The sequence below is a fragment of the Siniperca chuatsi genome, linkage group LG11 (assembly GCF_020085105.1).
Source record: "Siniperca chuatsi isolate FFG_IHB_CAS linkage group LG11, ASM2008510v1, whole genome shotgun sequence".
In the NCBI taxonomy this organism is placed as follows: Eukaryota; Metazoa; Chordata; class Actinopteri; order Centrarchiformes; family Sinipercidae; genus Siniperca; species Siniperca chuatsi.
This window is the reverse complement of record NC_058052.1, coordinates 2,116,618-2,129,912: the sequence shown is the minus strand read 5'-3', so window position 1 is coordinate 2,129,912 and position 13,295 is coordinate 2,116,618. Positions and strand designations below refer to the sequence as shown.

The 13,295-nt window shown below is 41.5% G+C and overlaps 1 protein-coding gene and 1 long non-coding RNA gene across 8 annotated transcripts in view; one reads left to right on the top strand and one right to left on the bottom strand.

The window, feature by feature from the left end:
• birc6 (baculoviral IAP repeat containing 6) overlaps positions 1–13,295 on the top strand; it is a 193,053-nt gene that overhangs the window by 122,646 nt on the left and 57,112 nt on the right. The gene's annotated exons all lie outside the window — the stretch shown is intronic.
• On the bottom strand, positions 4,654–11,747 carry LOC122884907. The gene is made up of 2 exons (XR_006379998.1): positions 6,680–11,747; positions 4,654–5,925 (listed from the first exon to the last, which is right to left on the bottom strand). It is a non-coding gene; the product is annotated as an uncharacterized LOC122884907 (long non-coding RNA).

The following is a 13,295-nucleotide window of genomic DNA, read 5'->3' as shown; positions in this document are numbered from 1 at the left end:
TGCATAAACGAAGGTTGGTGTGCAGATGTCACAGTGTTAAGGAAAACATGCACTCCTCACTTAGTCCATTTTCAATAACCGTAAACCACCGTGGGAGTTTTCCTCCTTTTATTGTGGTCAGTGTTAACATACCACCTCAGGCCTGTGTTTGTGAGGCGTGACAACACCTGGTTGACCAGAAATAACTTCCTCGGAGCACAAACATCCAGACTCCCTCCCCTGTTATTGGGAACTTGAACAGATCAAACCTTAGCCACAAACTGCCAAAATACAGACCACAGAAGGGTCCAACCAGGGATAAAAACACACTGAATCATTTCAATACTAGAGGACTCCTATCACTCTGTCCCCTGTGCACCTTTAGGACTCTCTGATCACTGTCTGGTTTGTCTTCTCTGACTTAACAGGCAGAAACTCAAATCTGCTAAGCCTGTGCTCAAGACTGTGAGGAGATGGACCAACAAGGCAAAGCTGGAATTACAGGCCTGCTTTGACTGCATTGACTGAAGTGTTTTTGAGGCTGCATCTGCAGACCTAGCTGAGCTCACTGACACTGTGACATCTTAAATCAGCTTTTGTGCCAACTAAAACTTTCTGCACATACAACAACAGCAAACCCTGGTTTACAGCTAAACTCAGGCAGCTTTGTTGGGCCAAGGAGGAACAGGTGTTTAGCCAACAACCCTGCGTCAGTGTGGAGAGGCCTGCAGGACATCACCAGCTACAGGAAACCATCCTCCCACACTGAAGAAAACCATCATCTGGCCGACAACCTGAATGTATTTTACTGCAGGTTTGATAAGCCAACATTCACACCCTTCACCCGCTCTGACTCAGACATCATACAATCAAATGCACCCCCTGCCACCCTCTCCCGACTGGACCCCATTCCTTGTACAGTGGTGTGAAAAAGTTTTTGCCCCCTTCCTGATTTATTTTTTTTTTGCATGTTTGTCACACTTAAATGTTTCAGGTCATCAAACTAATTTAAATATTAGTCAAAGATAACACAAGTAAACACAAAATGCAGTTTTTAAATGGTTATTATTAATTCATCATCAGTTCATGCTCGAAAACCCTCCAATGTGGCTGAATTACAACAATTCTGCAAAGATGAGTGGGCCAAAATTCCTCCACAGCGCTGTAAAAGACTCATTGCAAGTTATCGCAAACGCTTGATTACAGTTATTGCTGCTAAGGGTGGCCCAACCAGTTATTAGGTTTAGGGGGCAATCACTGTTTCACACAGGGCCATGTAGGTTTGGATTTTGTTTTCCCTTAATAATAACAACCTTCATTTAAAAACTGCATTTTGTGTTTATTTGTGTTAAATTTGATTAATATTTAAGTGTGACATACATGTTTGCTGGATGTTTAAATAGGCAACTCTTTGTTTTAAAATCAATATATGCAGCTTTAACAATTTGAAATGGAATAAAATCAATTAGTTAATATTGAATTGTCTCATTTCTCTTTGAGAGGCAATTACTATACCAATATATTTAAATCAAGCATCATTAGTCATATTCTACTAGGATCATTAATGACCAGCCCATTCCTCTTCATTCCTCTCTTGATTCTTTGTCTTATATCTTAACACTGCCTCCTTCAAAACAGTGGGGAGTGTAAGAGGCTCTTGAGGTCCCTGAGGAGCAGGAAACACTGATTAAACCTCCTTTACTCACCCATACACCCTGTTGACTATGTGAGCACAAGGAAGTAAAACATACTGTATGATTATGGCCTTAGTGGCATTCAGTAGTTTAGCTGTGAGCTACATAATCAAGAGTGGGGGAGCTCTTAAATCAGCTTGAAATATTCAGCTCTAGGTCCAGGGCAGTCTAAAACACAAAGTACATATTCTGACCTTGGCCTTCACCCAAATTACAGGCGTCTTCTCTGCTTTCTATGAATATTGATCTAGCTGTACAATCTCTCAAGTGGGAGCCAGTCACCTCGGTGCCTAATAATTCTGTGTATCATTCCCCCTCTGATTGATATCAATTAAGTCCAAGCCTCCCAGTTTGTCAGGTTTTGGTACCCGTAAAATTTTCAGCGCCTTACCTTACCATAGAACTACCATATTCCTACGCATAAGCGCAATTGTGCCACGCACTATATAATGCCACCGGAGTTCTACAGTTGAGAAAATGTAGTGCCAAAGGAAAGGGCTGTCTGACAGCAAGGTAAGGCGCTGAAAATATTCTAAATATAGCGTACACAGATATTGATTTTTTTAGGTGGGCCTTCTTTTAGGTGGCTAAAATACTTTCTGTTGCCGACCCTGTCCACAGGAATGCATTGCTTCCGTACGGTACAACTCCCTGCTTCTCCAAACTACTGTACACACTGACTATGGACAAGTACTTCATACAGCCTTACTTCAAAAAACCCAACTATCCCTTTAAACCCCTAGACACAATCTGTCATTCTGCCCTCAGATTTATTACTGGTGATAGCTACGGTATTCACTATTGTATCCTGTATGATAAAGTGGGTTGGCCTTCTCTGGCAGAGAGGTGTAATAATCATTGGTATTTGTATATCTATGGAGCCGTTGTTGGAAAGCTACAACCTTACATCTCAGTGATGCTCAAACTCGCTCAAATGATTGGGTTATGCTTAAGGTCCTCTGAACACGGACTGAATTTGGAAAGTCAGCCTTTTATTTTAGTGCCCCAAATTCTTCAAATCATTTTCAACACACACTAAAAATCTTTACTCAACCAACCTATGGACAAGTTAAAACCCTGATCACAAACCTCCCTGCTTCAATGCATAACTCATCTGTGTTTTGTCCTATTTATTTTTAACTTGTATGTAACTCGACATCATCGCAAATGAGTGCGACCTTATTTAAACTCTTCGAGTTTAAATAAAGGTTTGAAATGAAAAAATTATTAAAACCTGTCATGACTAAACAGTTGGAATAAATTAGGTATGTTCAAAAGTGTCCACTGTGATCATGGTGACACTCCCTGACTAACCCAATTCTTCCAATTCCACCTATAAAATATTACTAAGCCTTATTGGGATTTTTTATATATATATATATATATATATATATATATATATATTTATATATACACATTTTGCCAAAATATACTTGGTTTAAACTGGTTTTCATCCCAGGTTTACATTCCCAAACATGAAAAACTTTTTTTTTGCTGTGAGGACATAACACATTCCTTGCTTACTATGCATAAATTGAGTAACAGGAAGTGAGCTCTTTGCACACAACTACTCTGACCCAATTTAAAACACAAGAGAACCAAGGAGCTTGACAAATAAAAGTACTTGGCACTGTAATTAACAGTGGCATAGGTATGGGGGGATCAAACACTTCTGCTCTCTAGATTGGATTAAATTCACTGCAACATCAAAATCGCCCTTCCCTGGAGAAATAAATCCCCTCCTAAAGGATCCTCATTTCTCTTAACTACCCTAAACACCTTTTATTTGACCCCTAGGCATACCTTGCCTACCAGCACGCAGGCTTTTATTTCTAGCTGCTATTCCCCCTGCCCGAGAGCTCCACCGGCCCCGTAAGCCTAGCGCATTGCTCCACATTAATCATCAGTGTCTTGGCAAAGCCTTTTGGGATACATTACAGTTTCCCGCCGTTGCCTGGCACTCCATCACAGGAAGCTAAGCCATTAGTGAGAGGTAATACCTTTGAATGTCACCACAATACTAATTTATCTTAATTGAAGAATGGATTTCTGCTACATTTTGTTTGACACTAAATGGTTTCTAGATCTGATGTGGGATTTTTTAGTTTGTGTTATATTTAGCATTACATTACACCTTTCGCTCACGTTGAATAAGTGTGTGTTTATGTGAACAGTGGTGTGTGAGTGTGTGTCCAATTTTTCATTTGCAATTTCAGAGGTTTCCACAGTCTGGTAAGAAAAGAATACTTATGACAGAAAAGGAGTTCTATATACAAACTCATACACACGTACTTCAAGGGTTTCCCCCATCACATGACATTGTTGGAGTCAGTACAAGGTGAAAGCTAAACAAGCCACCGCACCACATTCATTCATCACCTCTCCTTCCCTGTGTATTTGTGGAGTTGCAGTTTATCTCCGCTCACCCCGTGGAAATGTTGATTCTATTATCACTGGCTTTTCTGCTCGCAGTTGAAATGAGTAGATAGGCACTTTCAAGTGGATGGGAGCAGGGATAGGAGGTGCGGTGCCACCATCAGTGAGCATCATTTTAATTACAGGAGCCATCATGCGCTTCTTCTCCCAGGCTTATGCTGTCAAACATGCTTGTTGGATCATATTGAAGACGTTTGCTCTCTCACTTCCTTTTCCACTCGTGTTTTTAGACAACAAGAGCAGTAAATAGCCTGTAAAGCTCAATCTGGCAAGAAAAGAACTCCTTCCATACTATCTGTGGCTTTCAGTTGGGATGTAGCATGCGTCAGCCAGCAGAGGGGAACTATTTTGTTTTGATTACGAACATGCAACCATAAAGATGCCTTTTGAATCCTAACTATGTCTATCCCAGTCACATAAAGGCATATACCTTACACCTGCATATGTAATTAAATAACCCCTGTAATGATCTTCACACTTTCTCTCAGTTATCCTTTCACACACAGTCCTTTGGGTTTCTCACAGATAACGCTTGAGGCTATCCTTATTGATATGCTCTGGTGTTTATTGTTCAAATGTCCCCTATTGCACAATACATCTAGACTTTATTCAAATATCTATAAAAAGCCTTTTTAATACAGGAAAAGGATTGCTGTCACTACCCTGAAATCAACACAAACAAAAAAAATCTAGTGAAGCTTTATGTCAAAAGGTGGACAGAGGTGCAGAAAAAGAAAGTAGAAGATAGGCCGATTCATCTTGCATGTAAATCAGCTACATTGTTTAATTACAAGTTGATCTCGTTCTTTCATTTCTTTCAGATGTAATAGACCTTTTAGCTATTAAAAAAATATGTTTTTATTTGGATTTTCACATTTCTTGAAGTATAGAAATGTGTTTATTGTTGATGGTTATTTTTTGTGGGTTGGAGGCATTTTTGCGATGGCAGGTATCTTAGGAGACGACAGTACAACAGTGTCCAGAGCCACATTTCTGGGGAAGGGTACTCTTTGACAGGGACCCTGAAGCCATAACATTTTTGGCCCTGAAGACTGATTGAATATGGTGGCCAACAGTGTCTCCAGAGCAGCTTCCCAGCATAGTTCTTAGTTCTTTCTCTGCTTTTAATCATGTTGCTTAAAATCCCCTCCAGGCAAATAGCAATTAGTCACACCAATTTGAAAATTAAGTTAAAAAAAAATGGAAAAGCATCAGTGTTGTCCACAAGGCTGTCTTGTGTAGATCATGTTTCCAGTGAATCCAGCAGTCCAAGAAAATTAGATCAAAGGGAAGTTTGTATTTCCTACCAGGCCACAGCGGGGTCAGTCCTGACCGGCTCTGTTCACAGAGGTCCTAGCATAGCCCTGTTCCTGCCATCTCTTCCAACCCTTTATCTCCCTGGCTCATGGCTGTGACTTGGCAATATGGCTTCCTCGTCTTCATCCTTAGCCAGTCTGTCCAGTTTCCTCCTCCACTCTCTGGGGAAGATGTTCATGTCAGACTTCTCACCCAACACGTATCACTTTCTAACTAACCTGTTTTTCCCTACTGCTCACTTCAACCGTTCTTGTAGAAGTCTTATCTGATGGCAGGTTTTTGGAAATCCTTTATCTTTTACTTTGGCACTTCAGAGTGTAGTGTAGATGTAAACAAAAACAATTACAAAGAGGTTAAGGAATGTGCCAATGATGCCTAACATGGCCAAGATGGACTCCTCCTGCTCCTCCTTGACCTCCAGTGCCCGCACGTCCTCAAGGGTGATAACTGTGGTGCCCATGATCATGATGCTCTCCTAACCTGGCAAGGGGCCACTTATCTGGAATAAAAGGAAATTATGGAGACCATGTCAGTAGTTGTCATCACACATGCATAGAAAGCAACCAACAGAACTTGGTCTGAATTAACATGCTGCTTTCAAGGCTTTTTGTTCTCCTGCTAATCTACCAGTTTTTGCACAAAAACCGGTCCCAAGCAGCTCTGCCCGGACTATTCTGGGTTTGGGCTGCCCCACCAATGTAATCCCCCACCAGAAGGAAATCAGTTGTGATTCAAACAAAACAATGGCCACACAGAGCGGAGTGGAGATTAGTCTGTGAACACTAGTGTTTATGATCTGCCACAGCTTGAATCCAGCACTTGCTCAGTGTCATCCTTGGATGATTTCAGTGGCGTTGCCCCATGTCAAAATAAGCATGATTTAATGCTGCCATTTAGGGCCCCTTCACACCCGCCCACCTCTTTTCTTATGCGTTTAATGACCACCCCCAGGTCCTTGTAAGTAGTTATTCTAAGTATAATTCCCACCTTCCCTATGGAGAAGTCTTAGAAGGTAAGGACAAGGACCCAGAGATGGTGTTGTCTCTAAGAGAAATGTGTGAGCAAAAAGGTAAACAGGATCATTCTTGGCTTGGGCTCATATGTGAGTGGAACTACAATCATCTTCAACCCCTGCAACTCATGTTAACATGCAGTATAGTTGTCACTAAATTCACTGAAATAACTGAAATTCAAAAAATAAGGAAATTACAGACAAATAAAAAAAACAATGGTATAAAGAAAAAGTGGCTTACCCTAAGGCGTCTAAGGTGTAAAACATCATCATCATCATCCGGCATGCTTTTTGGACCATGGCTTTGAGGGCATGCTACATGTGGAGACCTGGGGGAGAAGGGGGGAGAGAATGGATATATAGCCACAGTCCCAGTGCCTGTGAGCGACAGACAAAGTGATGGAGAGAGGAGGAGAAGGCAGCGGTGCCACGGCGGCTTTGCGGTGCTCAGCGACGCTTCCAGTGAAAACCCCCTTGTGTCACTTCTCCACTCCCCTAGTTTATCGCGCCACCTGTCAGGTTCAACAACCTCCCACACCCCCAACTTCCCTGTTGATTAAGTTCACCCTCACAAATCTTTGCAGTCAGGTTTTTGTCAGCAGGTTTGCATTGCTGCTGCTAAAGCGCTAGCACCCTCTTTTTAAGGGGCGAGGAGAAACCCCCTCCCCATTTGCCCCCTCCCAACTCCCCATCATTCCTCTCATCATCCCTGTCTGCTCCCTCGCTTGAGTTCCCTGTCCCTTCTTTTCCTAAACTCCTACACACAACTCCTCCACCTGCCTCCCCAGCTTATCAGTAAATCCACACACCCCCTTGTTCTGTAGCGTCCCTCCCGCTTGCTTCGGACTCTTCTGGGGAACAGAGGTGCCTTTCAAAAAAGCCTCTTGCTCATCACTGAAGCCCACATGCCAACACTGTGCATGATTATATCTGTAGGATCAGCTGATATTGTCTCAATGACACCCAGCCTCCGCTGAGCTATGTAAGAACAGGCAGGTCCCTGAATTAGTCTGGCAGGTGATATTCCAGAAGAGGAGGAAAAGCTGTAAAATCCCATGGAGCAGACGTCTGTAGAGAGACAGAGGCAGCCGGAGTGCCAGACAGTTGTTATGGCATTATGGATCTGCCGCCAGTGACAGCAGTGTTACGATAGATCTCCAACACCAGGTAGTCACCATGGGAGGACTGAGGATTGTATAACCAAGCAGAATGATGGCGAGAGGGAGGACGGATCCTGATGGCCGTGGCAATGAAGGAGCATTAGAAAGAGAGCGAAGGAGTTGGGAGGGGGAAAAGACATTGCTCACGCTTACTGTTGTCTCCTCCTTTCTCACTGCTGTGGGGGCTGGTTGAGCATGCACACACCCATACAGCTACCACCTAAACAACATACACAAGCAAAAAGAGAAAATGCCAAAAAAGACTGTATTCAGCCCCACTGTGCCAAGCTCTGCTCTGAGTTCAGTCGAGCCCATCATCAGCTGCTGTTATTCTGGCAGACCTGCAGAGGGGGAGGAGTGGAGGAGGAAGGGGCAACAATAGGAGGCAGTGGGGGTTGAGGCTGGGTGGAGGACAAAGAGGGAGGCAGTGGAAAGATGTGGGGGTCTGTGTATGCAGTTAGATATTTATCTCCTAAGGGTAGCTTCTGAAATAAAGACACCATGCCTGCTGAGCTGTCTATGCTCTTCTTTTGTCATCGTACTTCCCCCCACACTACCACTGCCTTTTTATATCCTAGTTATACTTCTCTGTGATATACCCTCGGCTTTGTGAAATCCACATCACTATTTACATCAGCACCAGGTTTAGTTTACTTATGGTTAGTTTCTCCCAGCTCCATGCTGAATTGTTGAGGTTAATAGATGAGGAAAACTGCATTCCCTTCCAGTTTATGCACTTGAGCATAGGTCAGCGCAGTTGGACTGCAGTTCTTAATGTATGTCACCAGGCTTCTGATCCAGTCAGCTCATTTCTCCTAGCATTATGACTCACTCTCACTCCTTCCCTCTCCTTCTCCCTCCTGCACATCATCCTGTTGGTTTTTTTCAGGTGGGCTGCAAATGTGCTCCTTCAGCCAAAAGCACAGGATAATATATTGTACATACAAGACACATTTTGTTTAGAAGTTAACAGGGCGACACCTGCTGGACAGGTATCACAATTATTATTTTGATGTTGACTTCATAAGAGCGTAATAAACAGACCTCAAAATTTATAATGATTTAAACAGGCTTTAAGAGTTAATTAACGGATACAGTAAAACCAGCTGTTCATGCTTGATTTTATGTAGCCTTCAATGCCCTTTATTTCTCAATTTCCATGTTCTTAATGTCACAGCAATTAATCACTTCTCCATGTTCTTAGAACAGAATCACTCACAAACAACATAGCAGGATTGAACTACTCCAAGATTTACAGGTACACTGAGAAACAACCACAGATCAGAGCCAAATTTGGTGTAAAATACATATCTATCTCAGTGCTCCTGTGCCTCTAGCGTGTATATCTGCAACCCACCCTTCTCCAGCAAAGTTCCCCAGTTAAATACAATTCCTGCTATCCACAAGAAATAGATGGATTCCCCAAAAAGGTTAAGGCACACTGTTTCGTTCAAGTAAAAAAGTTAAAAAGCCTTTATTATCCTGGCTGTGTGATTTTAAAAACAAGACCAACGTGTATGAACGGTATACCATTCTTCCTTAGGGTCAAACTGTGACACACACAGAGACGTGAACACTATGAAGACAACCTAACTTAATACACTACATACAAAAAGGTGCAAAATCTAATTCATCATTGAGGCCAGGATATACTGTGGCCGGCCTAACACCATCAACCCTGCCTCCACCCCACTTTGAATATCACCAGGCAGATCAATAGTTTATAGTTTCAGTGTTGCAGTTATCTTGACCTCAGGGGTAATCGAGCGCTGCAGCTGAATTGGAGGAGGTCAGTAAAACAACGATACTGCAACAATCTTCTTTCCTCTGCGCTCCCATCCTCACTACCCTCATCACTGACCATTCCTCTTGGTTACCTGCTACCTGGGTTTAGGGTCCTCTGCCAAGAAAATTTGAAGGTTCATGACTTAAAACTATGCAATTTCACATCATTTAGTACCATTATTATTATTACTATAGATAACACCCAAAAAGCTTAAAGACAAAACTTGCTATAGTTAAATAATTATTTTATTATTTACACATATCACAGTCTTTGTCTGAACCTTTAATTCTTCTGGCAATGTCAGCCCTGTAAAATCAGGCATAGTACTTAAATGACAATCATCTTGTACTTATTCACTAACTACCTAGCTATTTGGCACTCAATTAGTGTGATGAGCATGGTTTTATCAGTGCTTATCATCGCACATTTAATAAACAACTCTGGACGTGTGTAAGTCCAACCCGGCATTCTAACGGAATGACTGGTAGATGATTTGCTCTCATCGGCGATATGATGTACTGCTTTCTACTTGTAGGGCCAGTATACTTTCTATTTAACTGTTTTTTACTGTTCAGTGAGACTCACACAATTTTACCAGTGCTTACAGTGATCGGTTTAAGCCAACTTCACAATCTTTAAAATGATAGATAAATATGCCCTTTGTTTTCTTAGACCCCATACATTGGCTGGGAAAAGGTGAGAGAGGGAGGAAGATAGCGTAGATGACAATTTTTGTTATGTTTGGCCACTCACCTAAATTTATCTTAGGTGATTCCAGCCCACTGTGACACAGTGTCACAGAGGGCTTGGGTCAAAGAAAGCTTCTGTGGACCCTCGTTGAAGATATCCCAACCACCCTGTGCAGTGGGCGCTGGGAACCCCCAAATGGAATCACACATGTCCCGTTTTGAAATGTTTCTACTCAACTTAAATGACAAGGTTGACGGATAAAATGGAAAGGTTTCTCATCTAAACAAGAACCCATAGTGTCTTACACATAAACGTTTTGTGCAGATAATTTAAAAAACTAAAATGACAGGAGTCTGATTTTTCTGGGTCACAGTAAATTGTTTCAAATAGGAGTGATTTTTTGTTTCTTAGTGCTTGAGTTTTCCCACTGATTCTAACCCACTTAAGATGTCCGCACAGAGTATGTCAACCCAAAACTAAGCTACTTGAGTGGTTTGGTTTATAAAGGGATTCTTTGTGCACAAAAATGCAGCCACTGTTCCTTCTGTCCTTTTGAAATGGCACAGAGCTTCAGGACACTTTTTCTGGTTGTTCCACATAGTCTTGCTTTGCACATTATCTACAGTGTCCACTGAGGCAGACTGTGTGTTGGTGGAGACGTGCAACAGTCTTACTATTTCAGCTGCTCTCTCCTGTGTTCCGTTCCCCTAGAGGGGTCAGGAAGACCTGACACTGTCCAGCCATGAGCTTGAGTCAGAATATTAGCCACCCACTCGGTGTGACCCGCATGCTCAACAGCTTTTTCCCCTTGGGAAGTCAAGAGACACCCATACCTTGTAGCAGCAAGCAGCCCACGCACCCGCTCTCCTGTTCACCCATGAGTTGAGACTCAGTGGTAACCCATTTAATGTTTTCTAGCTTTGGTTTTATTGAACATAACAGTAAACAAGTGGGTGTGTGGAGCATATGGGTTTAATGAGACCAATGACCGTCATATACTGTTGTCTCACTGGATTTGTTATGGCAGTACTGGGTTGGATATGTTACTACCAAGACATTAACAAACTGCTTGAGTGGTCACAACAAATCCACTAGTGTGAATTTAATAATGAATATGGATGGATGCTGTTAAATAGGCTGCTGTCTTAAAGCTGCATTAATACTTTTCATATTTATTTATTTTGGCCACTTGGAGGCAGAAGAACAAGCTGACAAAGCCACAGTCCTGACATTGCCTTATAAAGTTGTTATTGCTAACATTACAAAACAGTCGCATATTTACATATCTAGCAGACATGGAGCAACATTAGCATTCATTTGGTGTCATGTTTTTGGCCACCTAATGAATATAAGTCCAATATTTACTTTCCTTTTAGCTCTGGTCTCTCCCAACCGCTAAGAAAATATCTGGCTTTTTAGCTACTAGATATAATGCTTTCTTCACTGTCTAGTTGCTAACTTTGTCTGCCCTTTGGTGCTGGGCAGTGGGTTTATCTGAGCTTGTTTGTTTAAAACTAGATCCTGACAGATAGTGGATTTTTAATGCTAATACTGATGTCGATATTTTAAAGTTTTAAAAAATCAAAATAATGATTTACTGGCCAATATTTGTTTTTTAACAAACACATAAGATAAAGAAACATTTTTGATTTGCACTAGTGGCTCTGTGAGGCTGTACTTGGGCACAGCATGCATTAAGATAATTGCTAACATCAGCATGCTAACATGCTCTCATTGGCATATTAACATGCTAATGTTTAGCAGGTATAATATTTACTCATGTTCGCCATCTTTTTTTTTTTTTTTTTTGAATATTTTATTTTAGAGTTTTTCCAGAGATAAACACAGAACAGACAACCAGCACTGTCTCGGACCACACACACAAAAAATAAATAAATAAATAAATAAACAAGTAAAAAATTAAATGGATAAAATAAAAATAATAAAAAAATAAAATAAAATAAATAAATAAGTAAATAAAATCATAATAATAAGTGTTCAGTTCAGCAGCCAGAAATACTACAGTGAAAACCTGCTAGACAGTCAGTCTAGGTCCCCAGCATTAGCCTGAGAGGAGCCACTAGGGGCTGATTGAGTAGTTGACTTGTCCAAATGGTCCAAGAATAAGCCCCAAACAGCGGAAAATTTTTCAATGGAATTAGTTCTCAAGAATCTGAGTCTTTCCATTTGAATAAGAGAGATCATATCCGTAATCCAAGTCCGAAAGGAAGGGGGTGAAGGTGACTTCCAGTTCTTCAGCACAAGTTTCTTAGCCACAATCATACCCAGGGTTAGAGATTGCTGTATTGCCCCCGGGAGACAGGAGGTGCGCTGTGAAAAACCAAAAATTGCAAGTTCTGCAACAGGTGGAAGAGGCCTATTCTAAGCCTTGGAATACCAGTCAAATATGCTTGACCAAAATCCAGACAATAAGGGGCAAAACCAGAGAGCATGAGAAGTTGTATCCTCTGCCACCTTGCACCGGTCACACATTGGAGAGTCACACATTGGAGAATGTTCGCCATCTTAGTTAAAGGGACACTTCACCCCAAAATCGAAAATACATATTTTTCCTCTTACTTGTAGTGCTATTTATCCATCTAGATTGTTTTGGTGTAAGTTGCCGAGATTTGCTGTGAGCAGTTTCATGTAGGAACTATTTTCTTTCTACCAATAGTTCCTACATGAAATTGCTCACAAAACTGTCTGTGGATTATCTTGCGTAACCGGGTCATGATTTCTGGAAAGAGACATTGCTGTTGAGTTTTACAAAAAAGTTTTTTCTTTGAGCACCACAAGCTGAGTGCCATCCAGTTCCAATATATTCGAGAGAAGGCAGACATCTCTACGGCCAATATCTCCAACACTCGGCACCTTACACCAAAACACTCTAGATGGATAAATAGTACTACAGGTAAGAGGAAAAATATATATTTTTGATTTTGGCCTTTGTCCCTTTAAGTGTGTTAGTATGCTAACATTAGCTAGGCAGGTATTTGTTCATAAACCAAACTTTTGGACAAAAATTTTGACCTGATGTGTGTGCCAAAGTCAGGTGATCACCAAAGTTTTTGAAATTCTTCCTAAGGGGGACCTTAATGTGTATCTCCAAATGTCATGGCAATCCATTCAACAGTTGTGGAGGCATTTCGCTCAGAACCTAAAATATAAACCTCATGGTGGTGCTAGAGGAAAAGTCAGAGGATCACAAAGTCATTAGG